Raw genomic sequence first — 20,479 nt, 5'->3', positions numbered from 1 at the left:
AGACTGCAGTGAATTCTGGGATCAGCGAAGCAGGGGAGCACTGCATGATGGGGAATCTGTGCTCCAAATGCTAATGGACCCACACACCCAGCTCAGCATTTATCAGACCAGTTCTAATCTGGATTTACAAAGGACTCCCCCCCCCCACCACCCACACACACACACACACCTCTAAGCAGAAGTAAGTTTACTAGGCATCTCGGGCCGTACATTCCCCGGTCCCACTATGGGAGGCCTATGTAAACTTAATTGGCTAAAACTCGGTTGCCAGGTTAGGGAATGCTGAGGCAAGACACCGAGTCAGGGGTATGGGCAACATTTGAACAATGGTAAAGGGTTCACCACAACGTCCAGCCCATAGGAGCCCTGACCACAAGTGTTGTCATACTTTTCCTAGGATGACTGGTGGGAGTCCTCCCCTCCCAAAGGTTATGAACACTCCAATAATTGCCTTAAGTCCATTAAAGGACTATGGTGAGATCTGGAAAAGTCATGCTAAGCTGAGGCTTGTTCACAAGTAAAAAACCCTGATGCTGCAAGCTAGCTATTGTTTCTGAAGAAACCAGGAAATATCCCATCAGTATATCTGCTATCCATAGGAATTTCAAGCTGGCTCCTAAGTATGTGTTTCCTGAGTATCAATCAGTTTCCTGAGATGTTCCAACCAGATAAACCTTGTCAATAGAAAAGACAATTTGATTTACACTATTGAGAATGCTTGAAGGAAGTTGAACTGAGGGTATAAAATTCTGTAGTGTGTGTGCAGTGTGTGTGCTGACACCACCCGCTTTCTTCTGGAGAGGCCGAAGGAGGCAGATCGTCTCCCTTCAAGGATCGTGCTGAGAACTTTACCTATCAGCTTTGCAACCTGAGTGCCTTGGACTGGTAAGATTCCAACTCTCTCTCTCTCTTCTCTTCCCTAAGCATAGATTTCTGAACCTGAACTGCATTACTTAAGCTAAGTTTCCCCAAATACTTAGTGAAACCAGAGTAATACTGTAACTGTTTATGTTTATTTTTCCTTTGCATGTCTATTACTACTAGTGTCATTATATATTTCATATATTTAGCAATAAATAACTTTTATAGTCAAACTGGTGGTAACTGAGTATATTTTTCCTTCTCTACTTCTCCTTCCCCACTTGCTCTGCAGCAACACTTCTTTTACCTAAGCTAAAGATCCCTGTGAAGCCCAAAAGTACTGTGGGGTCTGCTCATCAAGAGGCTAAAAGGTTGGGACATGCTGAGTTTGAAACACATAAGGGGATCAGCTGGTACAGGCTGATTGACCCAGTTTGGCTCAGATGTGCCCTAATGAACTGAATGCTGGCCCATAAGGGTGTCATCTGGACACCCAGCTGGATTCAGAGGTATTCTGTTTAATTGTGTGCTTGTGTCTGACTGTAGTTATTGTTGCTCTGATGAACTGATTCTTGGCATATGAGGGTGTCAGCCTGTCCATGCTGATCAACCCGGCCAGGTCGGGCCTGTCACATTAATCTGTGTGTGTATGTGTGTATGACTGATTTGGGGACTGGAGGAACCCAGCCCTGCTGAACTGAGTCCTGCAAGATAGCTTCATTGGGGATGAGGGCTTGCAGAAGGGAGAGATACAGCTCCGTATAGAAACACAAATAACACAAGCAGCTCATTAATAGAATTACCAGGACCCTAGCCCTAATAAATGAGCACATCCCAAAGTAGCGGGCAAATCTGGTAACACAGTTTGGGGATTCTGGTGTTCCCAGCAGGTGGCAGCCTCATGCTGCAGCCACTATACTGCTGCCCCACTATAGCCCATGTGTCCCTGTGAGGCATGGCTGGATTCTCAGGTGCGTGATGCAGGGGAGAGTGGCAGGCTGGAGCCCAAGGAGCCTCCTGATCCTCTGCCACCACCAGCAGCACTGGAGGAGGGGGAGAATCCAGTACATTGTGTGTCACTGGTGCAACCAGCACATCTGGATGGCTCCAGCACTGGGTGGCGGTGACCCAGAGCCTGCTCCCCACTGGGGCTGGTGGGGTCTCCCCTGCTGTAATAAGCTGAAGGGTACTTACCAGAGACATCTCCCTGGCCAGGAACACTGATCCAACCAGAACAGGAAGTCCGCGCTGTGGTGGGAGAGCCTGGTGTGCCCCAGCTCAGTCTTATCACCTCAGCAGGTGAGATGGATTGGGGCAAATCCACAACCAAGGCAATATCCAGGGGCTGGGGGCAGAGCTAGAGAAAGGAGGCACTTAAGTCAAGGGATGTAGTTGTCATGGGTGATGTAAATTACCCAGACATCTGCTGGGAGGAACAGTCACCCAGGTCAGAATGCTCACGCAGGTTCCTTGCTGAGATACAGGACCTCCACTTAATCCTGGAGGTGCACAGTCCCACCAAGGGAAATGTTCTGCTGGACCTGGTCCTGGCCACAGGCGACGACCTGGTGAGGGGACTCCAGATTCTTGGCCACCTGGGAGACAGTTATCATTGCCTGCTGGAATTCACCACCCAGTGCAGGATGTCTAGGGCCTGCAGCAAGGCAGTAGCCCTTGACTTCAAGAGGACCAAATTCAATGAGTTGAGGAGATTGGTAGGAGAGGAACTGGGGTCCTGGAGAGTAGGGGAACTGAGTGTCCAAGATAAATGGTCGTTCCTGAAAGAGATGATACTCAGAGCCCAAGGGGTGACAATCCCAACGAGAATCAAAGGGGGAAAGAGTTCTCAATAGCCCTCCTGGCTCACCAAGGGCATTTTGGAATGCCTGATTGCCAAAAAGGAGATGTACACCCAGTGGAAGGGAGGGGCTATCACCAAAGAGGAGTATACTTCCATCGCTCGGGTCTGTAGCAGGGCTCTTAGGAAAGCTAAGGCAGATACGGAACTAGGGCTAGCCTCAAGGATCAAGGAAAACAAAAAGTCTTTTTTTAAATACATAGGGAGTATGAAGAAGGCACTGGGTAAAGTGGGGCCCCTGCAGGACATGCTAGGCAATCTGGTGGTTGCACCAGAGAAAAAAACAGAACGTTTTAACAATTTCTTTGCCTCCATTTTCTTGTGCAAGAACTGGGACTCCGCAACTGGGATGCAGGATGGACAGTGGAGAGAATCTGCCAGGCCTAGGGTCAGAGAGTACTGAGTTAGAGACCTTCTGGAGGGGCTGGACGTGTTCAAATCAGCAGGTCCAGATGCTCTGCTCTCCAGGGTATTGATGGAATTGGCAGGGGTTATTGTGGGGCGCCTGGCATGACTTTACAAGCACTCATGGTGCTCTGGCCAGCTGCTGGATGACTGCAAGAGGGACAGTGTGGTCAACATCTTCAAAACAGGGAGGAGGGAGGACTCAGGCAATTATAGGCCCGTTATTCTTACTTTGATCCTGGGGAAGCTCTTTGAGAAGATTATCAAGGAGCACATCTGTGAAGGGCCAGCAGTGGGGATGATGCTCAGGGGCAACCAGCATGGTTTCATTAGGTGCAGGTTCTGCCAGACCAACCTGATTGCCTTCTACGATCAGGTCACAAAATCATTGGACACAGGTGTTGCAGCGGATGTAGTCTTTCTGGAAGGCCTTTGAAACTGTCTCCTACACCATTCTCATTAAAAAGCTAGGCAACTGGGGCATTGATGACTACACAGTCAGATGGATAGCAAATTGGCTGAGGGGCCACACTCAGTGGTGGTGGGTGGGTCATATTAGACCTGGAGGGATGTGAGCAGTGGAGTCCCCCAGGGCTCAGCCCCTGGGCCTGTGCTGTTCAATTTCTTTATTATCTAACTTAGATGAGGGGGTAAAAAGCACCCTGTTTAAATTCACAGACAACACCAAGATTTGCAGTGAGGTGGGCATGCTAGAAAGGAGGGACAGGATACAGCTGGACCTGGACAGGTTACAGAGGTGGGCAAATGAGAACAGGATGGGATTCAATACTGACAAGTGCAGGGTGCTGCACTTGGCAGTAAGAACCAGCAGCATACCTATAGGCTGGGGAACTCTCTTCTCAAAAGCACAGTGGCAGAAAGAGATCCTGGAGTCATTATCAATTCCAAGATGAACATGGACTGCCAATGTGAGAACATGGTCAGTAGGGCTAACCACACCTTGTACTGCATCCACAGATGCATCAAAAGCAGAGTCAAAGAGGTGATCCCTCTATGCGACACTGGTCAGGCCACAGTTGGAGTACTGCATCCAGTTCTGGGCACCACACTTCAGAAGCAATGTGGACAGCATTGAGAGGGTCCAAAGGAGGGTCACTCGCATGATCTGACAACAGCAGGGCAGATCCTATGAGGAGAGGCTATGGGACCTTAACCTGTTCAGCCTTCAGAAGAGAAGGCTGAGAGGGGACCTGGTGGCTGTCTATAAACTTACTAGGGGGGACCAGTGGGGAATGGGATAGACCTTGTTCCCCTGGGCGCCTCCCTGAGTAACAAGGAATAACGGCCATAAGTTGTTAGAAAGTAGGTTCAGATTAGACATTAGAAAGCACTACTTCAGGGCAGCTAGGATCTGGAACCAACTTCCAAAGGAAGTAGTGCTGGCTCCTCTCTTGGGGGTCTTTAAGAGGAGGCTTGATGATTACCTAGCTGGGGTCATTTGAGCCCATTTTTATCTCCTGCCCAGGGCAGGGGATCAGACTAGAGGATCTGCAAGGTCCTTTCTGACCCTATATCTATGAATCTATGGGGAGGTGAGGAAGGAGGAACCCTCAGGAGGATGGAGGCTGGGAGCACCTGACATGAGATTGATGCCCAGGAGTTGGGTAAGCACCCAACCAGGCTCCAGAGGTGTAGAAGAACCCCTTTAAAGACAGGAAAAAGAAGGTAAGAGTAAAGAAAAGGAAGGAAAGCCAAGGAGTGCAGATACCTTGGAGCTGTGGGTTCTGGTTATTTTATTTGTTCCGAAAGAAGTGATCAAGTGCCACTGGCCACTGAGTAACACAGGCATGGCCACTGCAGGAAAGAAAGTTGATAAGTGAGTGACTTAGGAGGAAGAAAATGAAACTCAGCTTCTCTAAGGGCCCTGCAGCCTGGACCCCAAGGGAAAAGGAAGCCAGGGCAGGTTGAAGAAAGAGGACAGGGAAAGCCGTATCCTCTCACAGTTGGCCTTTGCAATTTCATTAAAGCCTTTTGTTTTGTTTGTTAAGTGGCTGCAAACCACCAATCAAGCCTGGCATGGTCCCAACCCCAGAGGGGAAAAGGGAGCTCCTCAGCTCGCTGGGGGAAAGTGGGAAAGCCGGCACCAGGAGAAGCCCCTTAACAGGCCCAAGAGATGATCCGGGACCTGCTTCCCAGAAAGCTAATGTCTCCCAAAGTTTTCATGACAAAAATTTTTAAAAAGGAAAGGAAGGAACCTTTCCGGCCTAATCATTTAGCTATTTTGCCTGTTCGTGGCCTCGGGAACCAGGGTGGGAACTGGTGGTTGGTTGCAGTGGAGGTTGGTAGTCACAACCTCCCTTTCATTAACATCTCCAATAATTATAAGAAAGATCTCTTTCAACATCAAAGTTGTGGCAGGAAGGAAGAGAGAGAGCATAGAAACCCCACTTAGACCAACCAAAAGTTGCAAGCACCCCAAATGGGCCAGTGAATGTCCGCTGGCTGTAAGGGCCACCCGACACCTGCATTTAGATATTAGCCCTGCAGAGGCAAGAGATAGAAGCTTTTTTATGACAGTTTGTAACACTTCAGAGATAAAATGCTGTGCACCAGGGGCCGTGCATTGCTCCCCCCACTTCATATCGGGGTCAGCCATGCATTGGTGCCTACGGACCACAGTAAGTCAGCTGAGTGGGCCTGGGTTCATGTGACCACTGACCAAACCATGCCATCCCTGCTTACTCTCCCAGGGCCAGCAGACCACTGTGTGCCAGGCGTAGGCAGCCTGCCTCCCTTGTCCCCTTCCCAAGGTAGGGCAGGCCTGGATGCTAGCAGCACTCCCTCACTCAAAATGACTGCAGGCTTTTATACCTTGCAGCTCGGGGCTGCCAGAGAGCAGCACAGCCCTGCAGCAGGAGACGGGCCCAGCTAGGAACCCTAGGGTTGGGCTCAGGCCAGCCCCTCAAATGAAATTTTTCTAAGTCCCGTGTGGGACACAAGGTCAATCCGGTTCTAACTCCACGGCTCTTGAGCCAGCAATGCAGCCTGCAGGACCTCCACACAGGTCACCAAGGCAAAGCTGGAATCGTGCCCGGGCTCCTGGAACTCCCGCCCAGCCTCGCCGCCGGTGTGGTCCCCCTGCGGAGCTCCAGGTTGACATATGCTCACGGAGGGCTGCCCGGGCCCCTGCCGCCTCAGCCCGGGCCAGCCGGGCTCTGACCCCGGGGCCCTCGCAGCCGCCCCCAGCTAAACTTAATGCTGGGTCATGACTACATGTGAGTTACTGTGCATTAACTAATTACAACCGAATTTGATACTTGTATTTGCAGGTATCAAATTTAGGTGTGATTAGCTTAAGTTACTGTACAGTAAGGGTGTGTACATGTATTCATACCCATAATGTGCAGGAAATTAGGCTAATGCACAGTAATATGTCTTGTGTAGATGTGCTCTATATATACTTATATATTAATATATGTACTAGTGTAGTAATATATAAATATACTTTGTAATTACTGTAGTACTTTTAAAAGGGCAATGTAGTAGGATGCAACTAGAGCATTTGACATATTCTCTCCTTGCATAAAGAAAACTAGCCAAATTTGCATTTGGCTGATGACTAGAAAATGATATTTAGAGGTTTGCTTTTGGGAACTGGCTTGTAGGGAAAGTAGATATTGCATTAGAAAAATGGTCATGGGGAACGGCAAGGGTTAATTGTTTTTTTGAAAACATGTTTAAGACAAAATTTCCTTCAAGGTCCAAAGCAAGCAAACACACAGGCTGGAAAAATGAAGATATGTACCACACTGTTCCATAACATGAATAATGGACACAGTCAGAAATAAGGGACTCTGCAGGTCACAGTGCTAAACTGTAAAGCCCTTGGGATTCCCAGTTTTGGCAGATGAACCAAATTAGGAGAAATCGGTAAATACACAAATTAGGATGTGTGCATGTGATGGGTTTGTGAAACAAAGGGATATGCTGATGGGACAGAATGTGGATAGTATGAGGGCCACAGTGAAACCAATCAATGAGGCCCAGGAATAAAGAGTCATCAGAGGAAGAGAAAGATACAAAAGGACAGATTTCAGAGCAACCAAAGTTCCCCAAGAAGGGAACCGAAGACCACCATTAACACAGGGCACACGACCAGCCCATTCCCCCACCCCACTGTGGGGAGGCAGGAGGGGAAGGTTGGGTGGGGGGGAAGGTTGGGCCTCAGCCTTTGACCTCTAAGCTGTTGACATCTGACATTCAAGAGAGAACCACAGAGGGAAGCTCCTGTACCGGCCAGATGTTCTTTGACTCTGTGATATCTCTAGAACTAGTGGCTATAGACTTGTTTGCCTTATTCTTATCTGCTATCACTGTGTATCAATAAAAAAAATGCCTATCATTGAATGAAAAGGTTGTTGTCAGTCTGAGGGTGTGGGTCTGCCTGGAACAAGGTATCTGGGTCATTAATTCAGTGACACCATTGGCAAGGTATTGATTCCCTATTTTCAAAGGAGCATTGTGACCACTGGAATAGCTTAAAATTTTGACAAATGACCACTCACTTTGAATGCCTTAGGCTTTTAGGTACATATCTTGAGCCTAAAGATGTCAACTTTTCAAAGATGTTGAAGGAATTGAAAAACAGAGGGTAGTGGGTTCCTTTCTCCTAAAAAACAGAACAAAAACAAAAAAGAAATGTTGGGGTAAAATAGAGATAGCTTTAATAGCTCATTGAAACTACACTTTATTTACTTCTTTAAGAATGATACATGTATTATGCATAATTTAATTAGTTAACAGAAATAGTTCATATATATTAGTGAAATAAGTATAAATCCTTTACTTTTGAAAAAGTATATATAAATATACCAGCCACGTCTACATGAGACACTGACCTTGCAGCAATTACTGCATGATCAGGATAAAGAACAGTTTTTTCATAATGCTAACTGCACAGTAGCTCATGACTACTCAGTGGTAGTGTTCTGTCATGCTTCCTGTCACATTAGTCATGGGCTGCTGCACGGTCAGTGTCTTGTAAGAGAAACTAAATAAAACAAACAAACAAAAAAATCTCAGAAATAGCATGTAAATATAGACCTGATGTTATAATATAGATACAAAGAAGCTCAGGGGGTTTCTAAAGGGATGAAAAATCATTCTAAAGTATTTAATATGGCACAATATTAAGGATCTATTGTAAATCTGCATGTACCATATTTTCTCAAATATAAGACAATCCTGAATATAAGATAATCCCCCATGGTGGGGAGCCACTGGGTGGGGTGGGGGGGGACCCATTCTCAGATCGACCAAGACCTTTTCATTTGAGAATAGGTAAATTTATTGATACACAGTGATAACAGAAAAGAAGCAATACAAACAATCAACCAATTCTATATATCTACCAAATCCTAGACTTTCATCAAAGTACATCTGGCCAGGATGCAGTCTTCACTCTGAGGCTTTGTTTTAGGTGTCAGTTGTCAGCAGCCTGGAGGTGGGATGCAGAGGCCTCCCCCCACCCCCCCACAGTGGGGTGGATGAGATGGGCTGGTGGTATTTATGCTGGTGCCAGGGACCCTCCCGGGGAACAGGGACCCCTCTTAGGGAGAAGGATGGGGAGGCAAAGGACCTAGGCAGCATGAGGGTGGAAGGGAGAGACCAGGGTGGGACCAGGGAGGAGGGAACCCTCTTGGGGAGGAGGAACCTGAGTAGGACCATTTGTTCTCTCAAGTCTCTACTTTTGTATTCTCCTTTCCTCCTGATCACTCTTGATCCTTAGCTGGTTGGTCTCTCTGTGTTTGTCACATGTCCACATAGCTCATCACATGAACCCATACTAATTTGGGCTTTCTAGGCCTTCTCCTATTTTGGTCTGTTCCCCCAAAACCAGGATTCAGGCCCACCTTCTCTGGGGCCTTGTTAGCTGTCTCCACCTCATCTCATGTTATGGAACAGTACATGCCATCAGTTACATGCCCCCATTTTCTCAGAATGTGTGTATATCCATTGGCATTGTTGTATTAGACAGCCTGTCTGCCTTAACATCTGTGTGAAACTGTATATGCAAGGCCCTGACTTTTAGAAATCAATTAACCCCTGCTGCACATCTTAATTTTTTCTAATGCATACACACATACATACCTATAAGCCAGTTACCAAAAAACCAAACCTCTAAATATCACAGGCAGCTATAAAAGAGACACACCAGGAAATAACAGGATGTAGGGAGGTAAGGGAGGATTTTGCAGAAGGTGTGGTAATTTTAATATTCAAGAAGGGAAAGGAACATGTGTTAGGCAACTGGAAGCCAATACCTCTTTAAAATGTAGACTACAAATTGATGGCAAAAGTATTGGATAAAAGAATGCATGATCGTTTAGCAGATTTGAGACAAGAAGAACAAATTTGTTCTGTTCCTGAGAAGAGGATATCCCAGATCCTATGGTTACTGACAGATGTCATACTGGATGTGCACAAGAGGAACAGAAATATAGTAATACTTAATTTATTACTTGACATTAAAAAGCTTGAAAAAAGCTTATGATACAGCTGAACATAATTTCATGTTTGAAGTACACTGGAGCATGGGGTTTCTGGCAAAGAGCTATACAAAAAAGCAGAAAGTTGAGTACTGGTAATAGTTATTTGAGCCTTCCCCATATGGACAGGGGTAAAACAGAGATGTCCACTGTCCCACTATCTTTTTGTTTTCATGATGGAATCATTGGTGCAGAGAATTTGTGATGATAAGCTAATAAGTGTTGTGAAGGTAGCAGCAGGAGGAGGAGAAGTTAAATGTATATTGTAAATGGATGATATGAACACAGTGGCTCAGGACAAAATATCTAGCAAGAGGGTATTGAAACATACTGAGAAGCAAGGTGAACTGTCAGGGGCAAAATTAAATAACATGAAAAGTATGTTGATATGTGCAGGGAATTGAGGACACTTAAAGTTTAGGCTCTGGGTGGTAGAGGTTATATTCAAGCTTTTGGGAGTCCTAATGGATGTCGTAGGCAAAGGAAGACAGGCATAGGAAATGTTAGAGATAAGAGTGAGACAGATCTTGGGATCATGGAGTGGTATAATGTTATCTTTCAAGGGGAGCCCCAAGGTTGATTGCACTGGAAATATGAGTAGTACCCATACCGGGCAGGAGGGTACACCACTGAACCCCTCCTTGAATAAGTTTCCATCATGACATGACAGGAGAGCAGGGGAGCCATGCTCAGGAGCAGGGAGGCACTCACGAGACGAGAGTCAACAGCACCAGGACATGACAAGGTGATTAATTTTATAAGAAAAAAAACATAAGATCATTAAAGTTGGAGACCTGACAGAAGAACAGATGGGAATTGTGTTGAAAGAAGTGACAGATAATAGAGTGAAAGGAGAACATATGGATATCATATGGATGAAGATAGAGAATATTCTTCCTGTGAGTGGCATTCAGCATACATGGGGCTTGGTGAAATTGGGGGCATGCCTGAGGGAGGGATGCAGGGCTGAAAAATCTGTACTGTATGTATTTTGGGACTGCCCTTTTGTACAAAGGGTGTGGGAGAGAGTGCATTATTTTTTGAGGTCAGTCAATATGAACTGTGACTTAACATATGAAATGGTGTTGCATGGATTAATGCCCAAAGGACTGGAGACACTGAGACTGAGAATCATATCACTTTGTGCAACAGTAATAATATGGAAGGTGTGACAGGGTGGCTGAAGCACACTGTATGCACCGGAGTTTACTGCTGTGCATTAATATGCACATGTATATGTGCCCACTTTGCTTGTACTCAACAAAAGTCTTCTGAAAGTAGATGCTCTGTGACTACACACATAAGCTGGATCTCACAATAAGCACTGAAGACATTAATTAATTCTTATGTTTGGTCAGTCATATTCAGGAACTGTAATGTGAGGTATATCATACATAGTGCATACACTAAAATACTTACCTAACATTATAGTGGGATAGTGTCTTGAAAACTTAATATCTCAAAATCTCATTGGTCCATATCTATGCATAAATATGTTGGATAGAATACCTCTATAGCTACCTCTATAGGTATAAAAGGCCTGATTTTTCATTTTATCCTTATCTCATTAAGAGGTGTATTCTTGATTAGGTGAATAATTATGTATTATTAAAGTATGTGTTTCATACATGCATGTGTTCCTATACATTTGCAGCATTTCATTTTTCCCCATATTATTTCAGTGTCTTTGTCCCTGTAAACCCCACCCTCACCTTATAAGTTCTTTCTCCATCACCAGGTGGAAGACTGGCATGTTAAGATTTGTTCAAATGCAGCATCCACCCTGCCTCCATGGGCACAGCCTTGACAGCAGATATTTAATGCACTAGTGACACTGCCCAACCCCCTGATAATGGCACAGGTGCACAGGCTGCTGAGAGACACTCAGAGACATCACAGGAGCTTTGCTAAGCAGAACAACATCTGGCACTACATCTGCTTTGCACAGGGATATTTTATATGGATTGCATTGGCCTGAATGCTTATTCAGAAGTCAAACTTGAACAATTATGTGGTCTGGCACAAAGTACACTGGAGTATATGGAAGGTTAATTGATATAGTAAACTGGCTCTGAGTAGTGGTGTATGGAGATTCTTAGGAATAATCCTGTTGTATAAAAGTAAAATGAGTGACTTAAAGTTTATCTGTTTGGGTTATTCATTTTAATAAAATGTGGTTACATACTCTCTTACGAAGGAGATGAAAAGTCTTTTGGGTGCATGGTTTGTTACATTAAAATTATTTGCAATCAGAATAAAGTAAAACAACCAGTTAAGAATAAGCTTTCTGGCAACAATAACTCCCATTTATTGCTGGAAAACTGGGCAGCAGATGGTTTGCTCCTGAAAGTTATTATTGAATCTCAGATGTCGGTGTACTTGTGAGATTTGATAGAAAGGCACATAGGGTGTCCTTATCTGTGTTTTAAGCAACCCACTGATGTCTCATGAAAAAACTTTGGTAAAATATGATAGAATGCCAATTCTTCACCTGCTTTAAAGGTGGAAATCTCTGCAGCTCTCTTAACATAATGTGGTTTACACTTATTTAGAGAGCCTTTCTTTCTGTTGTAAACTATGATATCAAAATACAGTAAAATTTTGAGTTTTCTTCCCACCCTTTTCTTTCTTGTTGCTTGATTGTTTTTAATTAATTGTTTAGGACTGTTTATAAAATTGTATCTTTGGAAGCATAATCTAGGTATCCATCTGTTCCCAATAGCAACTATTAACCTAGCATCTTTGTCTGTGCCATCAGAATTAATTTTCCAGATTACTGTGGCCTCACAAACCCGAATTATTATTTTATTAAATGATTTCAATGCCACCTTGTGCTATTTGATATCTGGCAGGTTTAAACTATAAACAGGGTCAGGTTAGGGGCTCATTGGATAAAGGTTTTCAAAGATCACTTGGTACTTCTTTACTTTGGAATTAGTAAAAAACTTGTCCTCAACTCTACAAAGCCACTAGTTGGAGTCGATTGTTGGGTTTGAGCTATTGGGTAGGCTTGGGGATAACATTAAGTACCTATATTGGCATTAAACGCATCAGAGAGAGTCAATGGTAGTTCCTTAGGTAGAACTTTCTGTGTGTTCAGTGATCTAACATGGCATGTCTACACATTAATGCACTATGTTTATGGTGCATTTAGTACCTGTAATAATAGGTACAAACTTAACGTGCTGTATTTGGCACTACTACACAGTAACACTGGTGCACATATTTTACATGACTAATGACAGTAGACTAATTCTACTGTACATTAGCACATTAGCATGCTTTCATCACGAACCACTAACGTGCAGAAGAATTAGTCTACTGTGCTTTTAGTGTCTCGTATAGAGATGCCTACAGAGTGCAAAGATGGTACTCTGTGGTAGTAAGTGCCTTGCTTTAGAACTGAGATTTTGACAACCTGTGGTCATTAGAAGTCTCAGTGCACAGTTTTAAAGGTCAAAGGTATTAATCCTCATTTCCTGAACAAATTCTGAGGTGGATAATTAAAAACTTTACAACTTTAGTTCAATAAAATATTCTTCTCTTCACATCTAAAATAGTATGTAGTGATGCTGTACACTGTCAAACAGCTTTAGCATTTAATTTAGAGACAGCTATATTTTAGCACCTGGTGCAAAGAATCTTGAGCACGGGTTGTATAGGAGACCTTAGTCAGTCACTTCCATGTGTTTAACGTTAAACATGAGTAGTTTTGTAGGGTTGTTAATCTGAATAAAGTGATGCATATACCTAAGTGTTTGCAAAATTCAGGACTATCATCAAAAAGCATTTCTTCATGAAAGGTATTGAAATAATGTGAGGTGTTGCACTAATTTTTTATTCAGAGTGGAGCAAATGAACACCAGCTGAACAACTATCTTTTTATGCAAATGACCTGAATGATAATACATGGAATGTAAAATACCTTGCCACAAACTAGACTGAATTATACTTTTCATTTTTTTCCACTGAGCACCACTGGTAAGTTTAATATTCCTAATTTAGTAAACTCATTCACTCTCCTTGTAGGCTGTGACCTTCAGCTGCACTCTATTTTACTTTCAGATTGTCATGGCTGCTTCCCCAGCTGAATATCATGATTCAAGAACAGTATTTTAATGATACATTTACAGGTGTGTACAGGAGGAAGTCACCTGTATTTTCATCACTGAAGCATCAGTTTCTCTAAAACATTATTCAAATCCATAACTAAAATAAGCTGTTCAAATTAAAATCAAAGCATAAGGCTTCTTCACTTTGCCATTTAATAATTAAAATGCCAAAGCTAAATAAAAAGATGACACTTTCCATTACATGCCACTAGCCATTCTTTAAAATGTAACTAGAAGAAATCATATTTCTAAAATGTTATTATGTTATACAGTCTTGCACTCTAACTTTTTTCTGTAACAAAAATAGGTAATAAAATTAAAACTCAGTAATTATATAGTGGGCACATGAGATCTGCCATGAATGTGTTTCCCAGGGGCTTTGCCTATAAATGTTAGGGCTGTATGAAGCTTTGGTTGCTGATTCAATTTGGAGGAGATTTGGCCCGATTCTTTAGCCAAAACTCCAAATTCAAATTGAATTGGCAAACCAGTATGTCACAGGGCGGGGGCCCAGGAGCAGCCATGATCTCTCCTGGAGCCCCCTACCGTGTCAAGTGGGTGTCCACACACCCTTGTTATCTCACCCGCCACATCTTGCTGATAAATATTATAAAAGGGAGGCTGCCTTTTACCCTCTTGAACACGGTACCCTTTGGTGTACTCCCACCGGTACCCTGTCTCCCGATGATTCAGTGCACTCCCGCCACAGGGCTACGCATGGCTCCTACCATCCCTAATACCATGCCCCAAGCCTCTCAGTTGTCTCAGACGTTGTTATGTCTATGGTCTTTCCTTAGTGGCCTTCTCCTGGGGCCTCTTACTCCTGTGCTCGCCCTCTCCTGGGGCCTCTTACTCCTGTGCTCGCCCTCTCCTGGGGCTCACCGCAATGCTCTCGCCCTCCCTGGGGCTCTACTTGTGCCCACATCCACACTGGGGCCTTGCTCATGTGATTCCCGCCCACACTGGGGCCTATGAGCACCCTCCCTGGGCTTCTTACAATTGGGGCTCAGGTGGCCGTAGCCGTGCCTGGCCCCCTGACCCGCATTCGTGGGTCACTCACCCGCACCGGGGCTCCTCATCCCTCACGACACTGCCCCACTGGGGCCGGGGTCTATGTAACCCCCAAAACTTGGCACCCTCTCTGGTGCCAGGAACCCCCACACTACTGGGGAGCTCCCATGAGGCCTCCTCAACCCCTACAGCCTCACCCAGTCCTCCGGTGTAACAACAAACAAACCCATCAGCCATTCAGGCCCAACTCAAACTCAGGCCTCCTGGCCAAACATAAACCCTACATCATCATGCTCTTTGTCTTCCCCAAATCCCTACCAGGGGCTCCTCTGCCTGGCATCCTCTTTCATAAGGTGCTCAGGCCCTCAGGCTCCTCAACTCAGCCTGCTCCAAAGAGCTCTATCTTCCACAACTGCCAGAGGGGAACTGCCTACTTGGCCTCAGCCTAGGCTATTTATATAAGCCAGGCCCTGCCCCTTCCTGGTCAGCTGACCTCAGTGGTTTCCCCAGCAACCCACACCTGCCCTTCTTTAGGAGCAGGCACTTCAGTGCCTGTGACACAGTAAAAAGGTTTGAATCAATTTGAGCCCTCTGAATCAATTCAGAAAAGCTTTGGATAAGGTTCAGAGATTTGGGCAGTCCCCACTTGCTGCTGCAGGGAACTGGACCATGTCGGTAAGTGGGGGGGGAGGCTGAAGGGGGGAGGAGGGGACCATGGGGGTCCCCCACCAGGCCACTTCCCTTGCCTGCTCCCAGGCCTTCTGAGTGTCGCCTGACCCCTGCCCGCTGTCCCAGCCCCATCAATGGCTGCCCTGCATGTCACCAGTGTACCAGTGCTTTTAAAAAAAAAAAAAAAAAGCCACACTCTTACTGGCTGCTGCAATGGCCATTGGGGCATCTGGGCACTTGTGGCAGAGCCTCCCCATGTAGCATGGGGCAGAGGGGATTGCTCCCCTGCCTGGCAGGAGCCAGTGAGTGCAGAACTTTTTCTTTTAAAAGTGTCGGGACAGTGGGACAAGGCAGGGCAGCCATCGATGGATCTGGGAGAGTGGGTGGGGAATGACACCTGTGTGGCAGGGCACTGTTGGTGTCTGCCACTTTAAGGGCTGAGCCAAGCAGCCAGCAGGTGTTTGATTGCGGCAGCCATTTTAGATCCCTGGCTGCCTACATAAATACAGCAGTTTGCTGCTGGCAGGGTAGGCAGAAACACTGCCTGGCTGCATGTAACATCTTGGTGGTAAGGGCAGGAGCTATAGGGGATGGTTTGGAGGCTCCTGGTCTTGGGCATGATCTAAAATTGCACCCTGCCAGGAGCAGGTGGCCTGGTGGGGCTCCTAATGGCATAGGAGCATCCAGGAAGTGGAAAGCCAGTTACCACCCCAGTGAAAGGTGGGTAGGTGTGCCTTAACCCTAGCCCTCACCTTCAGGTTTGCTATTTAAACCATCTGATCCAGGGAAGGCCAGGTAAGCTTCAGGAAGCACCTGAGCCTGCTGGAATGAGTGACCCCATAGGACTAGACATGCTTTATGAAGCACCTGAGCTAGGAATGGGAGACCCTGATCCCTGAGTGCTGGCAGGAGGCATAGACCTCACCAAGGGACTTGACTGGTCAATGCTGGGGCTAGGACTGGAAGGGTCAAAAGGGCAAGGGGCACACTGTGAGGAATGCCCATATAGAGCAAAGCTCAGGGTCCCAAATGGCCTGAGATGGGGCCAGGGCTTATAGGGAAACTGAGGGTCCCATGGAAGGGGCCACAGTTAATGAGTGAGGGGGACAGTTGAGTCGACTGCCTGAGATGCCAGCTGTGAGGCTAGGGCCACAGTGTAGGGGTGGAACAGAGCGATGGATAGCCCTTCCTCTCACAATATCAGGGTGTATAATGGGCAGCCTCCTGCCTAATTAACACTTCAATTATGTTCCATCAAGGTGTGGCAGAAGAGATAAGGGGGTGGCATGCCCAAAGGCAGGCGAGGAAGTTCGCACTTGGCTAGTCTGGAAGCCCCACTTTCCCACAGCCTTTTTAATTCAAAGATTCAGCTGATTTAGCAGAGGCTGAATCTTTGAATCAGATTTAGCCAAATTGATTTGGTACAGTGATTCAAATAACCAAAAGGAATCACTCTACCGAATCTGAATGTGAAGTGAATACTAGCCGCTTCGCACAGGCCTGATAAATTTCACACAATCCTTTGTTTCCTTCTGTAAGTTTGATGATAACTGTTGCAAAATTAACATGTCCTTTCTCTGCCTACCATATTCCTCCATAAATGCCCCTAAAACAAATGTGTCATATGACTGTTACTGTTTTGAGTGCCTAAGAAAAGCCTGTCACTGCACTATGCCATCATTCCCAGAAGAAGAACTTCCAGAACACATTATAGTGGTCAAGTGAGTTTGTTATCAATGTTGTGTATGATTGTTTATGGTACCAGATTGTTAACTGAAGTTGTATTGTCCCTATCTTGGTACTCTATGTTAAACCATAACCTCTAAGACAAGTTTGAGTATTTAAGCCAATCAAGACAATAACTGAGAGCAAGAGTTTCATTTTGTGGCCTGACCAGAACCCTTGATTCCATGCTACTCAGCAAAATCTTCACATAATGACTATGGTACATCAGGTTAGTTTCCAGAAATCATGACATTGGGGATTCTGTCAGATAATTCCAAGAAACCAACTTTCAGGACCAAAGTCTGAGACATTCCTAGATATTCAAAAGACTTCTGGAACTATTTGAAAATAAGTCCAGTTAGTATAGCTGCTTTAATTCAGCACTATGGGCAAGCTATTAAAACTTTGCTGATAGGCAAAACAAGTTTGTCTGGTGTAATGGCCAGAACCAAAGAAATTAATAAGCCATAAATATGTGCTTCTTGAAGGCATTTGGAACTTTTGTCTAATATGAAGCTTGTATTTTTGTAACCCACAAATGTAACTTGTAACTGTTTGTGGAACTGACTAGGCCTCAAAGACAAAGCTATAGCTGTGAAATTAGCTGACTTAATAGTTTTCTTGCTCAGAATTTAGCCTTGATGTTGATAAAAAATGGATTCAACTGCCTAGCTTATCCAGTACATTTCAAGAAAGAACATCTCAAAAAAGCATGCTCAGACAGTTCTGAAGGGGCTGGATTTAGGAGGGGTAATGTTAATTTCAGACCTGAAGATGCTGTGATCCAATTTACTTACTGGATAAACCCAATCTTGGGCAGTAACTTATTACAATAATTTCTAACACCTTTTAACCCCATAGGATAACAGCTATAAAGCAATATTATGAATGGCTACATAATTAAAAAAATAGCATAACTAGAATATAAAAGAACACACACGTCATAGTAACCCTCAGGAAGGATGGAACAGAAGGGTCATTGCTGTCCCATACCCCCACGGATCTCTCTCTCCCCCTGTGAGAGTGAGGACCAGATCCTGACTGAGGGGCTTCCAGTTCAGAGACATCTGACTTTGCTGATTCAACTTGACTTGCATCTTCTATCCGAGGGACTATCGATAAGTTACTAACCGAGTGGAAACTCTTGGTTAATTTCTTTATCTGTTTTATTATCACTGTCAATTTTAATCTGTATTATTATGTTGTCTGTTTATTAGCTTAACCTTTTTATTAACTATTATATATGCAAACTATATCTTTTGTTGTCATAAGTAAAATTCATTCCTTTTTGTAAGTGAAACTTGTCATTTCTTTCCTTTTCAACATCACCTCCTCGATCCTGAACCAAAAAGCTCACTGGCTAATAAAGTTGCAGTGCTCAGTCAGTCTGCAACTAAACTGATATACTCACAGTGCCCAGCTGGCCTGTGACAATCTGGGTGCAGCTCAGAGTGAACAATGCTATGCTGCTTCCAGTTCAGGAAACTGCCCATGGTTACTAAACTACAAGTACTAGGGCTGCATTCGTATGGTTACAAGCAATATCCTATTGTATCCTTTTCAGTAGGCACAGACCATAACTGGAGTAATTTTCAAACTGGGCAAAAGCCATATTTGAGAGACTTCAGAGTCACTACAACATAGCTCCACAATTAAGAGCATTCCTGGAAAATTTGGGAGGGTATGTTACCTCAGTCCCTGAAATACTGTTTAAGAAGACATCATCCACTGTGCTGCTCTATCACAAAAGAGCCACCTAAGTTACAGTGTGGGTTGCTGCCTGCATTACTGAGTGATTCCAGTGGAATGGATGCAGCAGAAAAAGACTGATTTGTACATTGTCCTGGGAGAGCTTTGTTGTTCTTTTAGAAAAGTTGTTTCCATAAACAACACATATGGTGCCCACCACAGTGCATCAGTTCTTAATTCCACAACACACAGGTTCTAATCAGAACTGTCATACAGTGTGCTTTGCATGTGGGCATGACAGCTCTGATCAGACTATTACAGTTCATAGTGAGTTTACCCTGACAAGTACAATTAGTTTCATTCACTCATTCAGAGGTTACTTTTTGTAGTTATTGCCTTTTTAAACCCTATCCTACTGAAATAAGAGTGCTTCTTTTGATATCTTGTAACATTTTCTCTGATCATATTACTTTACTATTGGATAAACAGATGTTACAGAGAAGGTATCTTTGATTATGGAAAAGAATCTGGCTGGAATAATATTATTAGGCAAATGAGGTCCCCTCTTCCTTAAAAGTGCCAGAACAATATACATATCACTTGTTGCTCTCCTTACAAGAAAGGACATTTGCTTTTGCATTATTCCTTTTTGGTCAGTATTTATTATAACAGAAGAATGATGTTAGAATCACATTTGCACTGTCATAATTGCTAATGACCAGTCAGAGTGTCTCTTTAAAAAAAAGAGAGTGAAAATTATTATGTTTTAACACACATTGGAATGGGGCCCCTACCACATTACTGGAGGCAAGAAGGAGCCAGGGAGCAGCTGTCTGACTCCAGTCCTTAGACTAGGGGTGGGAAAAATGGAAGAAGCAGTTGGTGGCCAGACTTCAGTTCTCAGCAGTCCCTCCCTGCATCACTGCAGTCAATTTCCATGGAGATCTCAGCAGTGGTGGCCTGTGTCAGCAGGGGCCAGGGTTTCCATGGAGACCAGCCCCAGCAGCTGTGATCTGCTGCCCAAGGCATGCAGGCATCAGATCACAGTTCTGCCCTGACTCTAGACCATGTTGTCACCATTGCAAGACCCCAGTCCCAGCGCAGCTCCCTACCCAGCTGCATGCCCTGCCAGCACTACTGAGTCTGGTCCCCATGGAAAGCCTGGACTCCTGGTGTCACAGCCAGGCTGCTACTTGAGGTCTCTATGGAAACTGCCTGCAGCAACGTGGGCACGGGCTGCTGGGAAATGGAGTCTGCTGTGGGCCAGATCTGACCCATGGGCTGGACTTTGCCTTAAATGGACTGATAAGAGTAGAGGGCCCTTTAATAAAATGGTTGCTTTCCCCATCTGCACCCAGCATAATTCAGCCTGTGCCTGACAGGCCTAGGGAGGAAGTAGTGGGTCAGGTGACCCAGAGAGAAGCATAGAAGCCCAAGGACTGAGGCAAGGAAGCAGTCTAACCCTACATACTACAGGGAGCAGAGCTCTGGGAAGGACAAAGGCCTGATTGCAGAAAGTGGGGAGGAAGCCCCTGCATCACCAGGCAGTAGCAGATAGGTATTTTGACCCTGTGCTGTAGTATAGCGACTATATGATGTTGGTCCACAGTTGGGGGAACCTCTTGACAATAGATGCTGAT

The 20,479-nt window shown here is 44.9% G+C and overlaps 1 long non-coding RNA gene across 1 annotated transcript; it reads right to left on the bottom strand.

The window, feature by feature from the left end:
• Window positions 1–1,663: 1,663 nt before the first annotated feature.
• On the bottom strand, window positions 1,664–14,521 carry LOC109323975. Its single transcript, XR_002104820.1, has 3 exons — window positions 14,453–14,521; window positions 4,355–4,357; window positions 1,664–1,677 (listed from the first exon to the last, which is right to left on the bottom strand). It is a non-coding gene; the product is annotated as an uncharacterized LOC109323975 (long non-coding RNA).
• Window positions 14,522–20,479: the final 5,958 nt, after the last annotated feature.

This window comes from Crocodylus porosus, unplaced genomic scaffold (assembly GCF_001723895.1).
Source record: "Crocodylus porosus isolate Cpor-Errol unplaced genomic scaffold, CroPor_comp1, whole genome shotgun sequence".
NCBI lineage: Eukaryota > Metazoa > Chordata > Crocodylia > Crocodylidae > Crocodylus > Crocodylus porosus.
Note: the sequence above shows the minus strand (reverse complement) of the source record. Positions and strands in the feature narration are given on the sequence as shown.